We start from the raw sequence: 19,962 nt of genomic DNA, 5'->3' as shown, positions 1-19,962 counted from the left end.
TAAAACCGATGGCTGTCAGGTTTTATGAAGGTGGAAGATTATGAACATTTTAAAATGCGAGTTTAGTAGGGGCCACTAGAGTCTTCAAATAGTAGAGTTCCATTGTTTTAAAGACTATCCCCTTCACTCGTTTGCTATGGTAACGGCAAATATCATTATGGTATATGTATTAAGTGGTTTGTCTCAACCGTAAACTCGGTGCAAAGCAAGGGGAGAAATGACTTTAAAATACATTTGTATGGTACTTCTTGAGGCAGCTTCTCAGAACTTGCGCAATTGTTGCTTTACTAGGAAAAGCAGTGTACTTTAAAACATGAGACAACTAATTATAAATTGATGAGTTAAAGGGAGATCAGTAAATCACAATGTTCGTGTTTTGCCACCATAAAAAAAATGAGAGTATTTCTGTGTGAATGGTCATTAAAAGCCTTTATTACTACCTGGCCCTGCTTACTGGGCCATGAACCTTTGGCCACACTGCATTGGACACAAGTCCCATGACAACCACCATGCCCTATTGACATGTTATTTCAGCAGGGAACAACTAAATTCATTGTAAATAATTGAATTAACTGTTGACTTAACACTAGGCTTGCCCATGTGACAGCTTTTCCTACTTGGGTTATGTTAGCTTCACCAGGAAAACAGGTACAATGTTAGATTTAAAGCTTAAACTGTTTATGTGAATATTTTACTATGGACACTTATTTGTTCAGCTCCCTTTTCAACACTTACCCACTTGCAGTTAGCATGGTATTTTCTATTACTCATTACTATTATATCCCTAATAGTTCTTTTCCTTTCTCTGTCACTTCAATTATCAAGTAAAGAATTGACCTCTCTGTAACCCATATAAGACATCAAGAGGTAGGAGAAAGAACCCAGGACACCATGGATGCACTAAGCTCAGAGATTTGACTTCCTGGTGGGTAGGTCCATACTAAGAATACAAGTATTTTATTCTCTCTCACCATGTTCTTAATTCACTTTAGTCCTTATTCATTTTATCACGTTGATTCATATTTCTTTCTAGTTCCCATCCATTCACATTTTATGTTTACATGGTCCCTGCCATTGGTAACTGGCCAGCAATGAAAGCCAGAGATACCTTTGATTTAGACAGTGGATGAATACACAAAATCTATTTTATTTTGTATGTGGCATAATTTATAGGGTAGCACCTTGAAGTGTAGAGAAAAACAATACCATCTTAAGAGAATTCCTCCTTTTTTGTCTCTTTTCCCTCATTTCTCATGCTCTTTTGTCTTGTCTATGATACTTCTTATTTTACCTCCTTGTTATTTGCAACTCAAGGAAGAAGGGAGAATCAGACAGTTAAACAATGAAGAATAGATTTTTAAACCTTTTTTAATTATAAATGAAATAAAGGGGGATGAGACTTGCCCTATACCAAAGCAAATTGGAAAACCATAGGATTAAATCTGTATGGTATTGAGATAAGCATAGATAATGGAGAGAATACGGAAACATGTGTATTTAGAGTTCTATGTGTGTATGAGTATCCCATAAACAATAAAGGCGGCGTTTCAAGTCAGTGGGGTAAAGATTAATAAACAGTGCTTGATCAATTAGTTATTAGTTTGAAAAACAAATTAGGTTAGATGTCTACCTCACACCATTTACAAAATTAATATCCACACAGTTTAAAGAGCTATTTTTTTTTAAAAGAGCTGTAAGAATTTTTAAAATATAGGGGAACATGGGATAGGAAAGGACTTCAAAGAACAATCCAAGAGTCATAAAGAAAAACATTTGACTATTATCAAAGTTGACAATTCTGGTCAATAAAGCACAAATGATGAGCTGGCAGAAAAACTTAGAACCTATATAACAAAAGGCTAATAACCAAAATACATAGATAACACCTTAAACCACAGAGAAAAAGACACCTGTATAGAAAAGGGGGGAGAAGACAGGAAAAGACAATTGAGACAGTGGGAAATGCAAATGACTGAAAAAATTCTGGAATCCAGTAACTAGAGAAGTGCAAGCTAAAATAAGATATATATTTTTTCTTCAAAAAAATTAGCAAAATTTTTAAGGGTTTATAATATCAAGTGTTGGCAAGGGTGTGGAGAAGCTCGTGCTATTAATGATAACATAAATTAGTACCACCTTTTCTGAGGGCAGTTTCTTAGTTAAAATGTACAATGTGCATAGCCACTGATCCAGCAGTCTCCCTTTCTGGTACCTACCTGAGAGAAATACTTGCGCATGTGCACGAAAAATGAGAAGGTCCACTACAGCTTTGTAACCAAAAAGTGAAACAATCTGCATGTATGTTGATAAGAAAATAAACTATGGTATACTTAATTTTGACAACACCACGCAGCAGTAGAAGAGCAGGAAGTAAATATATATGTGGTCACATAAAAATAGTAAAAAAACTCAAGTTGCAGAATAATAGGTATTAGATCATATGTTATATTTTTACATTATGTTTCTATATGTATTTAAATGCACAGAGAAAAAGCCTGGGCAATACCCACCAAAATGATATGGGAATCCATACCATCTTCCAGGCCGTAACAAGTTCTCACAAGAAGAGAGTGATCAGCATTACCTAGGAAGCTGTTACAAAACACACCTGCTGGAGCGTTTCACCACCACCACCCCACCCAACCTGGGTGTGTTTTTGGTGAAAGAATTCATTGCAAGCAGACCTGCACTACAATAAAAGTCGTTTTTTAAGTTCTTTAGGAAAAGAAAATGTTAGTAGATGGATTAGTAAATTAGGATTTCAATAGGGAATGAGAAACACTGGAAAAAATAAATTTGTTGGGAAATAGAAAAGCATTCTTTTAAATCACATTAAAAGATAAATATCAATTTAAAGAAAATATAATAATAACGTATTGTATATAATTTACCTTTATAAATTTATGTTACTTTTATATATAAAAGAAAATGGATAACAGTTACAGCACAAAAGACAGATGGGGTAATGGAAGAATATTATTATAAAGTTCTTGACACTATATGTGAAATGGCATAATATTATTTAAGGGTAAATTATAATAAGTTAAAAATATATACAGTAAACACTAAATCACTAAAATTATAAAACAAAGTTATAATTAATAAGCCAATAGTAGAGATAAAATTGAATCATTAAAAGATACTTAAATCAAAAGAAGGCAGAAAAAAGGGCTTCCCTGGTGACGCAGTGGTTGAGAGTCCGCCTGCCAATGCAGGGGGCGCGGGTTCGTGCCCCGGTCCGGGAAGATCCCGTATGCCGCAGAGCGGCTGGGCCCGTGAGCCATGGCCACTCAGCCTGTGCTCCGCAACGGGAGAGGCCACAACAGTGAGAGGCCTGCGTACCGCCAAAAAAAAAAAAAAGAAAAAATTACAGTTTAATATCTCTCATGAACATGATACAAACATCCTGAACAAAATTTTAGTAAATAAAAACCAGTGATATTTTTTTAAAAAGGATAATATATCATGTTCAAGTTGGGTTTATCTCAAGATATAATAATAAACATAATATTAATACAAAAATAATCAGTGTGATTGGCCGTATCAGCAAACAAACAAAAAAATCATATGATCATCTCAATAGATGCATAAAGATCACTTGACAAAACTCAACAATTATTCATTATTTAAAAAATCCTTCCACTGACTATAAATAAAAGGGAACTTTTTCAATGTGATAAAGTTCATCTACAAAAAACCTAGAGCTAACATCATGCTAAATGGTGGAAGAACAAATGCTTTCTCTCTAAGATGGCAGACAAGGTAAGACTATTCACTCCCACTACTTTATATAACATGGTACTGGCTGTCCTGCTCAATGTAACAAGAGAGGATAAAAGATGAGAGGCATGCAGACTATGAAGAAAGAAGTAAAAGTGCCTTTATTCACAGATAGCCAAAAAAAAAATAGCACTGCTAGAACTAGGAAGTGATTTAACAAGGACACTGGAAACAAGGTCAATATACAAAAATCAACTGCATTTCTACATACAAGCAATGGACAATCTAAAATTAAAAATTTTTAAATATATCGCTTGGCTTTCAGACTTCAGCAAGTTTCCAGTGACTGTCCCCTCACAGAAACATCAATTTGAACGAATATCCACATGCAAAAATACCTTCACAAGAGCTAAGGATTCCAGGTGGGGATTAGAGCACCTGGGTGGAGCAAGAAGTAAGAAAAGATGCATTGAGGAGGGAAGGAAAGACAGTTTCACATTATCTCTGTCACCCCTTCCCCAACCCCAGGCAGCCCAGTGTGAAGAGAGACACCCTCCCAGTGGGAGAAAGAGAATGAAAAGAACACTTGAGCTTACTAAAGCCCCAGGACCAGGCCTACCCCAATGCCAGACCGACCCCTGTGGCCCCAAGCTCCAGCAGAACCAGAGCCCCGGCCTGCCCCAGCAGACCTCAGCACTGGGCCAGCCCCCATGGGGCCAGGCTTGATGCCTAATATTACAGTCCTAGATACCAGGCCTGCCTCTGTGGACTCAGGTCTTCAGCCTACCACCACAGCCTTAGGTACCAGACCCGCCCCACAGATCCAAGTGCCAAGCTCAACCCAGTGGACTTAGGCTTCAGGCCCACCCCATGATGGACTGAGGCACTAGGCCTGCCCACCTGTTGACCCAGGCACCAGACTTGCTTGCTGAAGGGCTCCAGAGCAAGCCTGGAGATAACCAACAGATGTGCAATCCAGAATCCCTGGATGGGCTGCCTGGTGAAGGGCTTTCCCTGTCAAAATCAGTCTGTAAAGACTAGAAGAGGTGCCTGCTTCTTCAGGTGTACATACATCAACACGAGGCCACAAGGATCACAAATAATCAAGTAAACATGCTAGCACCACAGGAAAATAATAGAGCTCCAATGACTGATCCCAAAGTAACGGAGATCTATGAACGGTTCGACCCAAAATTGAGAATAATCCTCTTAAATTCAGTGAAAGACAAGAAAATACAAACAACTAAATGAAACTAGTGATTTCCTGGGTATGACACCAAAAGCACAAGCAACAAAAGCAAAAATAAACAAGTGGGGCTACATCAAACTAAGAAGCTTCCGCAATGCAAAGAAAATAATCAAAAAAATGAAAAGGCAACCTACAGAATGGGAGAAAATTTTTGCAAACCATAGAGCTGATAAGGGATTAATATCTAAAATATGTAAGGAACTCATACAACTCGACAGCAAAAAAACAAATAACCTGATTTAAGAATGAGCAAAGGACCTGAATAGATATTTTTCAGAAGAAGACATCTAAATGGCCAACAGGTATATGAAAAAGTGCTGTGTCACTAATCATCAAGGAAATGCAAGTCAAAACCTCAGTGAGATAACACCTCACACCAGTTAGAATGACTGTCACCAAAAAGACAAGAAATAAGTGTTGGCGAGGATGTGGAGAAAAGGGGACCCTTGTGCATTGTTGGTGGGAACGTCACTTAGTGCAGCCACTATGGAAAACAGCATGGAGGTTCCTCAAGAAAGTAAAAATAGAACTACTATATGATCCAGCAGTTCTACCTCTGGGTATTTATTTGAAGGAAATGAAAACACTAACTCGGAAAGATATGTGCACTCCCATGTTCGTAGTAGCATTATTTACAGTAGCCAAGACATGGAAGCAACCTAAGTGTCCATCAATGGATGAATGGATAAAGAAGATGAGGTATATGTACAAAATGGAATATTATTCAGCCATGAGGTAAAAGAAAATCCTGCCATTTGTGGCAACATGGATGAACCTTGAAAACATTATGCTAAGTGAAATAAGCCACACAGAGAAAGACAAATACTATATGATCTCACTTACATATGGAATCTGGGGGAAAAAAATGATTGAATTCATAGAAGCAAAGAATAAGAATGGGGGGACAGTGGCAGTGGGGGAAACAAGGAGATGTTGGTCAAAGGGTACAAAACTGCAATTATGTAGGATGATTAAGTCCAGAGATCTAATTATAGGCATGATGACTATACCTAATAATACTGTATTGAACACTGAAAATATGCTAAGAGAGTAGATTTCAGGCAAACTCATCACATCCAAAAATGTAATTATCTGAGAAGATGATATGTTAATTAGCTTTACTATACTAATAATTTCATTATGGATATATATATCAAATCATCAAAAATATATACAATTTTTATTTTTAAAAATATAAATAAATTTAATGTTAATTAAAATAGTGTCAAGAACATACTATACTTAGGAATAAATTTAGCAAACTATGCACAAGATTTATATACTAAAAGCCACAAAATATTACTGAGAGAAATTAAAGACAAATAAATGGGAAGATATATCCTGTTTTCGATCAGAACACTCAATAGTGTTAAGATGTCAGTTCTCCCAAAATTGATCTGTAGATTCAATGCAACCTCAATCAAAATCCCAGCAGACTTTTTAAAAATGAAAATTGACAGGGACTTCCCTGGTGGTCCAGCAGTAAAGAATCTGCCTTCCAATGCAGGGGACGCAGGTTCAATCCCTGGTGGGGAACTAAGATCCCACATGCCGTGGGGCAAGTAAGCCCACACGCCACAACTACTGAGCTCATGTGCCTCAACAAGAGAGCCTGCATGCTGCAAACTACAGAGCCCGTGTGCTCTGGAGCCTGCGCCACAACTAGAGAGAAGCCAGCATGCCACAAAACAGCCCATGGCCGCAACGAAAGACCCCGCGTGCCGCAACTAAGACCCAACGCAGCCAAAAAAGAAAAGAAAACTGCTCTGATTTTTTCAATACCTACGTGTAAAAGAGACTAGGAAAATACAGCCACCGTAATACTTTAAGACAGTATATAATGGGACTTCCCTGGTGGCACAGTGGTTGAGAGCCTGCCTGCTGATGCAGGGGACACGGGTTCGTGCCCTGGTCCAGGAAGATCCCACATGCCGCGGAGCGGCTGGGCCCATGAGCCATGGCCGCTGGGCCTGCGCGTCCGGAGGCCACAACAGTGAGAGGCCCGCATACCGCCAAAAAAAAAAAAAAAAGACAGTATATAATGGAGGAGTCTAAAAAAAAAAAAATTGACAGACTGATTCTAAATTTACATAGAAATAAAAGGACCTGATATAGCAGAAACAATTTTGAAAAAGAACAAAGTTGAAAGACTTATACTACCTGATTTCAAGACTCACTGTAAAGCTGCAGTCATCAAAACAGTGTGGTCCTGACTTAAAGATTGACAAATGATCAGCTGATCAGAATAGTGAGTGCCAAAATACAAATAGACAAAGGTGCCAAGGTAATTCAAAGGAGAAAGGGTAGCCTTTACAACAAATAATGCTGGAACAATTGGGTGGCAAGTCCTTTCCTCATATAGTACATAAAACTTTACTTGAGTTGGGTCATACACTTAAATATAAGAGTTAAAACTGTAAAACTTCCAGAAGAAAACGTAGGAGAAAATCATTGTGATCTTGGGTTAGGCAAAGAATTTTTGGACACAAAATGCACATAAAGAAAAAATTATTAAACTGGACTTCATAAAAATTTTTTTTAATTTGTTTTTTAAAAGAAATGTTATAAAAATGAAAAGGCCACAGAATAAATATTGCAAAACAAATATCTGGAAAAATATTTGTAAACAAAATATGTAGGGAACTCTTACAACTCAACATTAAGATAAATAGTGCAATTTTTAAAAAGTGTGCAAAAGATTTGAACAGATACTTTACCAAAGAAGATAAATGGATGACAAATAGGCACATGAACAGATGTATTGCATCATAATTAGTCATTGATGTAGTGAAAATTAAAACCACAGTGTAATATTACCACATACTTACTAGAATGACTAAAGGAGACAGAGAATACCAAGTGTTGACAAGGATGCAGAGCACCTGGTTCTATCACACGTTGCTGATGGGAATACAGTGGTACAGCCAGTTTGGAAAATAGTGTGACTTTCTAATAAAGTTGAACATACACTTACCATATAATCCAACAAATCCACTGCTAGGTATTTCCCAAGAGAAATGGAAATGTATGTCCACACAAAGACATTTCAGAGTAATTTTATTCGTGATAGCCAAAAACTGGAACTATACCAAATGCCTGTCAAAAGGTAATGAATGGGTAAGTAAACTGTGGTATTTCCATGTAATGGAATGCTACTGAACAATACAAAGAAACAAACTACTGATATGTACAATAATATGGATGAATCTCAAGAGCATTATGCTAGCTGAAAGAAGCCAGACACAAAAGAGTACAGATTTCATTTATATGTCAATCTAGAAAAGGCAAAATTATAGAAACAGATCTGTTCCTGGGTTGGGGGGGTGGGAGGAGGGATGGGGATTGACTGCAAAGGAGCACGAGGGAACTTTTTTTCTTTCTTTTTTTTCTTTTTGGCTGCACTGTGGGGCATTCTGGATCTTAGCTCCCCGACCAGGGATGGAACCCGTGCCCCCTGCAGTGGAAGCACAGAGTCTTAACTGCTGGGCCGCCAGGGAAGTCCCTTGAGGGAACATTTTGAGTGAAGGAAATGTTTTCTGTCTTGATTTTAGTTGTGGTTACGTGACTGTATTCATTCAAAACTCATTGAACAGTACACTTTAAATGGGTGAATTTTAATTGTACATAGATTACATTGCAATAAAGCAGATTTTTAAAATGGCATATAATTCTACCAAAATTAGTCATTTATGATCAAGGAAAATTATATGTGCTACTTTAACATTCATAATTTTATATGTAGTGTTAACTTTCTGACTCTTAAGATGATGATTTTACTGAACATATGTTGCTTAATTAATCTCCACAGTCAGATTTACTCTGTAACTAGAAAGAGTATTCAGCAAATTCAGTAACAGCAGCAATAATATTTCATCTTCCAAATGTCCGTATGTGTTTAGACCAATTGAAGACATTGTAAATTTGCTGTCTTAGAATAGCTGAGAATTAGGTAAAGAGCTCCAAGTTCTACACTGAGTAATGATCTAGAGTAGACAGAAGTATACATTATTTTAAGACAATACTAAGAGTCCTTAAATAGTCTCATTTTTCTCCAACTTAATCACAAAGCTCATAAAATTATACACAATACAAGGAAACAATCGGGGCAGGTGATGAAGGAAGAGGAACCCGGGCCATCTAGGGCTGTAGTGATGAGACTAGCAGAGCCGGGCCCTTCGCTGAACTGAATTCATAATCGGTTGGTTTTCCTTCGTCAGAGTGGCAAGTTACTTCAACCTACTCCCTTTGGGACTTCTGGTGGTTCCTTTGTAATTTCTCTAGGAAAATCCTGAACTGATTACTTCTTTCCCCCCCACTACTTTCACCCTCTCCTAAAATACTTCTCAATTTCTTTTGTGTGACTCTCTAGACCACTGGAGAGGAAGCATGTCTGATTTCACATTTTATATGCAGTATGATTTTAATTCTTGAATAAGAGTGCTAAACACTAACACAAGTCACGATGCTAATAAGAGCCAGGTTAGGGATGTGCGTGCGGAATCTAGGTCTGGAACGCAGGGGTTCCCTACAGAAAGACAAGGCGGTGCTGCCTCACAGCTTAGTGCACCTTGGGAGCAGCTTGTCACAGTAGACCTTTCCAACTGCCAGGCTGACGTCAGCTCTCCATCCATGCATCTCTGCAGCTCATATCCCCGAGCTTCAACAGAGGTATTAAGCTATGACAGAATAGGATTGGGGAATCTTATCGCTTATCTCTGCCTGTAACAAACCAGGACAGATTGCAGTGCTGGATCAGCTACCCAAGAATCAGGACGTAAGGGCTAGACCTTGGTTAGAAAAAATAGTCACAGGTAGTCATCAGAAGGGGCCCAAAAGGCTGAACCCTGCCCAAAGAGAAATTTAAAGCCCTTGTAGAGACTTAGCCCCTATCTTATTGCCAAATAAACTTTGGTTCAATTTTTTTAATAAATGGGAAGAAAATCTTACCTCTGCAGATTCCTGTGACACACGGTTATTACCTAAAGACAGACAACATCCCAAAAAAGACTGACTAAGATGTTTTCAAGTGGACAGGTCCTCTCAAGAAGCATCTTCTGGTCATCAAATTACATGAACGGAACATCATGTAAGGACTTCTGGAAAAACCTGTCAGCTTCCTATGGGGATTGTTATTGACTTTTCCACATGTTTAAGCCTTTTTTCCACATCTGATGTAGGCCTTCTGTAAACAAGGTCTGTGCCTCATAACAACTGTGTCCTCTGCAATACCTGGGAAGGGGCCCTGGTCATAGCAGATGTCAACCATGTGATTAATTTAAAACGTTAAATTTAACTCTGTGTATCCAAGATCACCACCCCCCCACCACACACACACACACACATTCATACACACACACAACAAACTAGGTCTATAATAAATTCTGCTCATCAGAACAGCAAAAGACATACTTTAAAAGTTACATTATTTTGGGCTTCCCTGGTGGCGCAGTGGTTGAGAGTCCGCCTGCCGATGCAGGGGACATGGGTTCATGCCCCGGTCTGGGAAGATCCCACATGCCGCGGAGCGGCTGGGCCCGTGAGCCATGGCCGCTGAGCCTGCGCGTCTGGAGCCTGTGCTCCACAACGGGAGAGGCCACAACAGTGAGAGAGGCCCGCGTACTGCAAAAAAAAAAAAAAAAAAATTACATTATTTTATCTCTATAAAGGCCAGAAAACCATTATATTTGTTAACTCTTTAAAAACTAACCTTCATTGTTTTATTCTTCCAGGAGTATACATTTTATTTTTAGAAAATTTACAAAATAGAGATAGGCAAAAAAAAAAAAATAATGTGTAAAAACCACTCATAATTCTACCACAGAGAGATAACCTCATTAACATTTTGATATATTTCCTTCCGATATTTTTCTATGCTTTTACATTTTTTTTTAAGAAGATGTTGGGGGTAGGAGTTTTTAGTAATTTATTTATTTATTTTTGCTGTGTTGGGTCTTCGTTTCTGTGCGAGGGCTTTCTCTAGTTGCGGCAGGCGGGGGCCACTCTTCATCGCGGTGCGCGGGCCTCTCACTATCGCGGCCTCTCGTCGCGGAACACAGGCTCCAGACGCGCAGGCTCAGTAGTTGTGGCTCACGGGCCCAGTTGCTCCGCGGCATGTGGGATCTTCCCAGACCAGGGCTCGAACTGGTGTCCCCTGCATTGGCAGGCAGATTCTCAACCACTGCGCCACCGGGGAAGCCCCGCTTTTACTTTTATGTACGTTTCTTCCTTTCTTTTTTTTACTTCCTTTCTTTTTTTTACTTCATGTTTTATTTTTTAACCTAACACTATAATCATATTTCCATCAAAATTATCACTAATTTTTAAATATACAATATTATTTTAAGTGACAGCATAATCTTTCATCACATGGCTGAACTAAAACTTATTTAAACACTACTTCAGTTGGGACTTTTAAGTTGTTACTAATATTTCACTACTAGATACAAGATGCTTGTGGAAGATCTGTCGCCATCCCCAGGTCTATGAGTGGAAGTTATGTGCAGTGGGGAATAGAGAAAGGGTAAAAATGTGAGCTGACTCCACTATGACAGAGACATCCTTCTTCTCTTCCAAGCCTAGCACATCAACAGACTTCCCTTAAGAAAGATCTTTTAAATTATCATTATTTAAATACTAAATATAGGACATAGAGCTTCAATTTCTTTACCTCTGCATCCCAGCGTGGCTCACCCAGTCATCCAATTTGCCCTAACTCATCTTTATATTCATTCCTCCTTTCCAAAAATTGGTTTCTGTCTTCACTAATACTAATGATAGTTCACTTCATGAGAAGAACACTTCAAACTTTATGCAGTCCGATAGTCCTGCTGCGTTGTAATCACATGTAGAAAATACACAATTAGACTGGATATTATCACCAGCGCGTTCTCTTGAGGAGCTGGGGGGAGGACCAAAACGAACTTCTTAATGAGATTCTGTTTGTCGGTACAAGCTTGTATTAGAGCCTTTAATTCTTACTGTTAGAGGCTCTGTAATGAGCCCGATTAGAAGCAGTTCAGTTAAGAGATGTTAACTCGACTTATTTCCGTGATCATTTTGAAATATATACAAATACCAAATCACTACGTTGGACACCTGAAACTGATATAATGTTGTATGTCAATTATACCTTAACTAAAAAAGAACAAGGAAGAAGAGAGATATTTCAGTAAAGGAGGAGAGATAATGTGACAAAAACAACACAGACTGGCAGGTTAAGTCCCTCAAACTAACTTTTTTTTTTTCCTGTGATCACTGAGAATAACAAGAGTTGACAATGGGGAAAAAGTGGGGAAGGAAATAAGTAGGAAATCGTGACAAATAGACATGAGAGCCAAGCTCCATTTAAAGGTCAATAAATCCATTTAGATATTACGATACCTGTCAGTTTCTAACACACTATAATCTTTTAGTATTTATTATTAACCAGAGTTTTTTTTTTTTAAAGGCCTTTCTTTATTTTTTTTTTCAGGTAAAAATAAGGCACCAGGGACAGTCAATGTTGTGTCGAATAAAGTCTGACCTGCTTAATCCTGACAAGAGTCCACTGCACAGTTAAAAATTGACAGTAGTCGCCGAACTCGCAGTGGCAATTTGAGTGACTGAATCTAAACGAGGCCAGCAGTCCTAATGCTCACATTTAATTTAGGATTAAACAGTTTTCTAGCTGGGTTTGCATGTCTGTGTTTGAAAGGTGATGCAATGACGTACTCAACCTGGTTATTTTACTGTAGTTTTAATTCTTAAAATGTGTTCATTTGTCTTTAATGGTTATTGTTCACGACAGATCCACTCTAATAGCATCCTGTATTTTCCTAGTATCTTTCAAACTAAAAGCTTTTCACATAGTCGTACCCTTATTTTCATTTTCCCACACTCCCTCTGAGGAAGGGAGGGGGTTGGGATAAAACAGGTGGGAAAACAAAGACACAGAAAGGGAAGCGTGTGGCCCTGGTCACCCAGCCAGTGACTAAACTAGACCAGTGGGTTCTCTTACATCCAAAGTATAATGTCCAGCTAGACCAAGGCATTGGATCTTACGGATGTCTTCCCCCTCGTATTTGCTGGTGAGAAAGAAATTTCCTATCTGAAAGTATACCTTTCTGGGCAAATAGCGAGTGCTAAGGGTGCTCTTTCGTTCTCTTCATGTTCCAGATATGCAATCTGGAACCAGGGCAGAAATCCTGAGAGAGGAAACTAAATTTGCAGATGACGATCCAAGAGTTTTCCTTACACTGAATTTGGGATATATTTTATTTATTTATTTATTTTTTTATTTTTGGCTGCATTGGGTCTTTGTTGCTGTGTGTAGGCTTTCTCTCGTTGAGGCGAGCGGGGGCTACTCTTCGTTGCGGTGTGCAGGCCTCTCACTGCAGTGGCCTCTCCTGTTGGGGAGCACGGGCTCTAGGTGCACGGGCTTCAGTAGTTGTGGCACATGGGCTCAGTAGTTGGGGCACACAGGCCCAGCCGCTCCGTAGCATGTCAGATCTTCCCGGACCAGGGATCGAGCCCATGTCCCCTGCATTGACAGGTGGATTCTTAACCACTGCGCTGCCAGGGAAGTCCAAGAATTTGGGATTTTTAAAACACAAAGCTGTATAAGCACATGTATTCTCTAGACAAACTAACTGGGTGTCTCCAAAGGGCAGACTGGGAGAAGTTACAAGGAGACATATTTTAGCTTAATGTAAGCAAGAATTAATGCAATTAATGTAATCAAGAATTAATATAAGCACTCACACTTTTTGATTTCAAAAACATACTACAAAGCTACAGTAATCAAGGTAAGGTGGTACTGGGATACAGATAAACAGATAAACAGATCAATGGAATAGAATTGAGAGTCTAGAAATAATCCCTCACATTTGTGATAAGTTGACAACAAGAATGCCAAGACCACTCCATGGAAAAAAATAGTCTTTTCAGCAAATGGTGCTGGGACAACTGGATAGCCACAGACAAAAAAAAAGAAAGTGAATACGTACTTCATACCATACACAAAAATTAACTCAAAATGAATCATAGATTCAAATGTAAGGGCAAAACCTATAAAACACCTAGAAGAAAACCTAGGAGTGAATCTTTGTGAACTTTAGCTAGGCTATGGTTTCTTAGATATGACACCAAAAGCACAAGCAACAACAACAAAAAATAGATTCACTGGACTTCACTGTTGTTAGGAATGTAAAGCAGTGCAGCTGCTTTGGAAAACAGTCTGGCACTTCCTCAAAAGGTTAAACACAGGATTACCATGCAATTCCAGCAAATCCAGCTGGAATTATGCTATTTATATATTTGATAAATGGAGATAAGAGGATAATAAAGCTTAGGAAAATTCCACTCCAAAGTACATACCCAAGAGAAATAAAATATGTCCAAACAAAAAAATTGTACATGAATGTTCATAGCAGCATTATTCATAATAGCCAAAAAGTGGAAACAACTCAAATGTCCATCAACCAATGAATGGATAAATAAATTGTGGTATATCCATACAATGGAATATAATTCGGGCATGAAAATGAATGAAGTACTAACACATGCTACAACATGGATGGACTTTGAAAACACTGTGAATAATCTGCTGTTAATCCCATCCAGTATACTCATTATCTCAGACATTACAGTTTTTATTTCTAGAAGTTGATTTTGGGTCTTTTAAAAATATCTTCCACATCTCTACTTAATGTAGTCAATCCTTCCTTGAGCCTCTGAAGCTAGGGAACAGTTATAATAGCTGTTTTAATGTCTTTGCCTGCTAATTCTAATATCTGCATCAGTTCTGAGTCAGTTTGTTTACTTTCCTCATTACGGGTCATATTTCCCAGTAAGCCCAGTAAATTTTCATTGATTCCATTCACTGTGAATTTGCCTTGCTGAGTGCTGGATATTTTTGTAGTCCCAATTCTCGAGTTTGTTCTGGGGCACAGTTGTTTGGAAACAATTTGATCCTTTCAAGTCTTTTTTTTTTTTTTTTTTTTTAATTTGTTAGGCAGGACCAGGGCAGCATTTAGTCGAGAGCCAATTTTGCCCCACAACTGAGGCAAAATCCTTCTGAGTACTTTGCCTAATGACTTGTGAATTATAAGATTTCCAATCTGGCTAGCGGGAACAGGCACTATTCAGGCCCTGTATGAGTTCTTGTTACTGTTCGCGTAATACTTGCAGGTGGCTCTTTCCCTGACCTCGAACAGTTTCCTCACATTCATGTGCTGGTGAGGGGGACCCTCTGAAGATCTCTAGATTTTTGTTGTTGTCATTTTTCTGTCTCTGTGTAGCTCTCTCCTATCTGGTATTCTGTCTTGCAAACTCTAGCTGTCTTGGTCTCTCTGGACTCTAGCTTCAGCTCCTCACCTCAGGGAATCTTCGAGGCTCTACCCAGATTCCACCTTTCCATGCCACCATCTGGAAAATCTCTCAAGGCAGTAGGCTGGGCACTCACAGGGCTTACCTCATTTGTTCCCCATTTCATCAGGCCTGATGTCCAATATCTCGAAAATGGCTATTTAAAAAAAATATTTTGTCTAGATTTTTAGTTGTTTCTGGTGGGTGGGTAAATTTGGCCCCTTTTACTCCATCTTGATAGGAAGTGGAAGTCCAAGCTCATGCTAAATTTAGCAAAAAAGTAGAATTAACTGGTTCACAAAACCACAGAAAGGAAGAAAGTATACTGGCCTTAAAGTTGACTGGATTTATTGACTCAAGTTTCACCAGAACACTTTCTCTTTCTCTCTCCCTCTGTCTGTCTGTCTCATTTCTACTTCTATATTTTGGCCACATTCCAGTGGAGGTCACAGCCGCTGTCAGCTCTAGAGCCCACCCTGACAGCCAGCATGCCAAGGACAAAGACAGAACTCCTTTTCCATCTCCCACTTGGATAATGCGGTGGAAGGAGGGGCCTGACTTGGATGTAACCCATGTCTATGCACCAACCACTAAGCCCTAGGGTATGTTAAAAGACTGACCCAAGAAGCAACAATCAAAAATGTATATCACCTACCCTACTGTTGTACACGTAGGTTTGGGCATTTGTAAGTATTTTCTCGTAATAACTTCCTGTAAATTGCTGTGTCAAAGGTTTTAGACAAAGCTTTTTGCATATTGTCAACTGTTCCACTGAAAAGTTGATACCACTTTACCCTCCCACCCACAGTGGGTAATTGGTACATTTCCCCTCACCATTACCAACACCAGGTACTTTTTTTTTTTTCAGTGTTACAAAGCTGGCCGGTGAAAACAATTTATTTCACTGTTATTTTAATTTGCAGTTCTTTATTATTCCTGAAATCAAATGTTTTTCGTAGACATTCATTCAGACAGTGGGTATTTACTGAGTGCCCGCTATGTGACAGTCACTATTCTAGACACTAAAGGTATATTAGCCTTTTGTATTTTTTATTTTGTGACTTTCCTATTATTTGGTCATTTTTCTACGGAGGCATTTGTCTTTTTCTTATTGATCTGTGAGAATTTCTTACGTACAGATGGCATCAACTCTGTCACACACATAGCAAAATTTTAAAACTTAAGTCATTTGTCTTTAATTTTGTTTCTTATAATATTTTGGTGTACAACTGTTTAATATGTCAAATCCTTTAGATCCCTGCCCTTGACATTGATGTAGTCTTGTCACTTTTACGCTGGTCCCATCTGGCATGTTAGCCAGTTTCTGTTTGAGATTCACCAAGTCATATGTAAAAATCAGTTCTCGGCATGTGCCCCTCCCGGAGCTTAATCTACTCTTGCTCCTTATAAGACTCCCGGGGCTGCAGGCAGTGATTCAAAACAGGTTTTCTCCCAAAAGGCTAATTAAGAGAGGGAAGACTTATGCCGTGTTTACCAGGTTCATCACAGACTTGGGTTATAAAACAAATATTCTAGGTGATAATATTATCTGCTTATCAATTTACGAAAATCTATGAATAATGAGACTATTAAGTCAAATAACAACACATTTATTTTTCATTTAGGACTCTTTAAATTTTGATTTGCTCTGATCTGACAGCTGACATTTCCTGGTAGTCCCAGGAGAAAAGCAGGACAACAGCGTCCAAAAACGTAGGTTTGCAGGAGCTGCTTCTCTCATACAGGCTCATTTATCTGGAACAAATATCCTGCATATTCAGTGAAAGTAACAAACCGAAACATGAAGAATGTGGCTTCTTGGCTATGTTAGAAGGGGTCTTCTAGGCTCCAAATATATATATATTTTGTGTGTAAAATACACAAAACTTTCCTGCTATCGTTTGCTTGGCAAAGTTAGTGTCCAGTAAAACTTTCTGCAATGATAGAAATGTTCTATATCTGTGCTGTTCAAGATGGGAACCATTAGCCACATATGTGGCTACAGAGCTCTTGAAATGTGGCCAGTGAGGCTGAGAAAATAAATTTTAAATTTTTTATTACATTTCAATTAATTTAAGTTTAGATAGCCACGTGTGTAGGGTTACCAGATTTAGCAAATAAATATATAGGATGCTCAGTTAATTATTAATTTCAGATAAACAGCAGATAATTTTGTAGTTTAAGTATATCCCAAATATTGCATGGGACGCATTTACACTACAAATTTATTCTTTATTTATCTGAAATTCAAATTTAACTAGGTGTCCTATATTTTATCTAGCAACCTTATATATGTGGCTAGTGTCTACCATATTGGACAGTGCAGGTTTGAAGAACTCACAAAGTTCTTCACAATTACTCAAAGACTCTTGCAGGATTAAATCAAGGAGGAAAAATGGTTATGGTCATATCTTGGCAAGAAAAAGTAGCCTGAATTCTGAAAGAAAGCCATTAGATGCCAGGGCCAGGACACCAAACCAATGAAATTCAATCCAACAATCGTTTATTGGAAGCCTTCTATGTGCAGAAAACATACTCAGCTGTATATACCAGTATGGCTGTACAAATTGCTGAGACCAGTGTCCATTTGATTTGGTTGGTTCCTGTTCTGTACTGGGTGTTAACTATCTTGAATATCATCCCTGACTGTGAAGAAAACAAGGCAGGATGTCTGGAGATCCTCCTCTCCAGGCATTTACAACCTGATAGAACAACAGCTTTAAAAACAAACAAAATCAAGAAGCCCTTTAACAAAAGATAGATGCTAAGTGATATATACAAGGAAAATGCTATGGGAATGTGAAGTGTCAGCCACGGAGGACCCACAGGTGGATGAGGTTGTTTGCTCGGTTGTGGCGTTTTGTTTGTTTTGTTTTGCCAAGGTCTAATAAACTCATCTTCTTACCTTTTCTTCCTCGAGCTCAACACATTTTATGAACAAGACTTGTAGACCCCCATACGATTAAGTCAAGGTGGGCATACTGGTGCAGGTATACTCCAAGAAAAATTCCCCCACTTTCTGCAAAGAGAGCCAATGGATCCCTCAGTCAGAAACGCCAAACCAGTGAAATGCTATTCAATGCAAAAAGACGTGTAGAGTACCTACTCTGATTCTGGGCTATGGAGTTAAGTTTCCAGGTGTAGCAGTCCAGTTATTCTACTTCCTTAATTTCTGCAGTCGAGAAGAAAAACACAGACTTTTCCGTCAAGCCACAGGCATAGCTGGCTTGTATCAGGCCATCTAGGCCTGGCTCTGGCCCATCTCCACTGCGGAAAACTGACAGTCACGCGATGGCCCTTTCTCCTCCCCTCCCCAAATCTCAGCTCCTAGAGGAAATCTAGGACAGTTGTCCGTCTGAAATCTGTCATGTCTGACATCATGACAGTTCAACATTTTCCCTAGATTTTGAACGCTGAATGTGGCTCACAGCTGCACGGCAGGTTATAGCAGCTGCAGTGTTGGCTGTTGGTGGTTCACAGCTGAGCTCCCTCTGAAGGGCCCTTGGCGAGGGAGCTGCCTTGGCCAAGGTTCCACCCCTCCCTGGGGCCACCAGCATCAAATGGCTGGTCACTGGGGATGTGAGGCCACACCTCGTTTTATTGGGGACAACTCTGCACCGTTATCCAGCCTCCACGGGCTCAGCTGAGGCCCCTGGTGCCACAGCATCGAAGTTCACCTCCCTCTGCCCAATTCTGCTTCCCTTACTGCCGTACACGTGTCATTCCTAAGAATACACTCCACCTCCAAAAAACACAAACACAAAAACAAAATAACCCCAACACCCTGCATGCATGTCTCCATCTAGGAGTCTGTTTCAGGGGAGACTTACCGAAGACATAGGTTGTTGAAATATCTCTTAAGTAAACTTCCAGCTTCTTAGGACAAACTTCTCGCTTTGTTGAGACTGGCTTTTTCTATTGCTTGGGAAAAACATGGCCTGAACTGCCTTTTTCCAGACAGATGGGCAAACTTCGCAGAGGCGGGAGGCTGAGCAGTTTCTGGAATGAGAGGAACCTTCCAGTGTTGGTTATATTACATGGGACGAGCAGACAGGTGCCTGCAATTAATCTTCCTATTCCTCAGTAAAGTGCCAGGACCCAGGGAGATACATAGATTGCTAAATACCCCTGAGCTAATCCAATCCTGCCCAGCAAAATAGTCACTTATTACAGGGAAGGCCTCCCAAGAGCCAATTTCACGCTCTGCTGGGAATAACTACCTCCTCTTTCTTCCAGGAGACTTCTCACTTGTCCCTCTCCTGACTAACTTTTCTTGCAAGAATAAAAGCTGCTCTTTGGAGTCTTGGAAGTGGACTTTACCACCTCTGATTCACAGCCAATTTCTCCTGTGGAATTTGACCAACGTGTCTCTTATTGCCAGCTGTCACCCATTCATCTTTCCTCTGGCTTTGTGCCTTCTTTCGGCTTAGCTGCAAAGTGGGAAACGAGGGTGGAGTGAAGGGCGGGGGCTCCTACTGTGTACCAAGCACTGTGCTGGGCACTTCACATTATCTCACTAAACCTCACAATAAACCTGGAAGATATATAATATATGTGTGTGTGTGTGTGTGTGTATATGTATGTATATGTGTGTATGTATATTACACATACAATATATATGCTCTTCCCCCACCCTCCAAACACACACA

At 39.3% G+C, this 19,962-nt stretch overlaps 1 long non-coding RNA gene across 3 annotated transcripts in view; it reads right to left on the bottom strand.

Moving 5' to 3' along the window:
- Positions 1–3,118: 3,118 nt before the first annotated feature.
- LOC115840958 (uncharacterized) overlaps positions 3,119–19,962 on the bottom strand; it is a 125,278-nt gene continuing 108,434 nt past the window's right edge. Inside the window, exons 5-8 of one of the 3 annotated variants that reach the window (XR_009565554.1) lie at positions 19,144–19,312; positions 18,219–18,332; positions 7,944–10,588; positions 3,119–3,334 (exon numbers count right to left, since the gene is read on the bottom strand). This is a non-coding gene — a long non-coding RNA (uncharacterized lncRNA). Of the gene's footprint in view, positions 3,335–7,943; positions 10,589–12,471; positions 13,520–18,218; positions 18,333–18,419; positions 18,486–19,143; positions 19,313–19,962 lie in introns of those variants that run through there. The other 2 variants (XR_009565555.1, XR_011377767.1) reach the window with 2 other exon arrangements.

The sequence above is a fragment of the Globicephala melas genome, chromosome 10 (assembly GCF_963455315.2).
Source record: "Globicephala melas chromosome 10, mGloMel1.2, whole genome shotgun sequence".
NCBI classification, from domain to species: Eukaryota; Metazoa; Chordata; class Mammalia; order Artiodactyla; family Delphinidae; genus Globicephala; species Globicephala melas.
The sequence above is the reverse complement of the archived record's forward strand: the minus strand, read 5'-3'. Positions and strand labels throughout refer to the sequence as shown.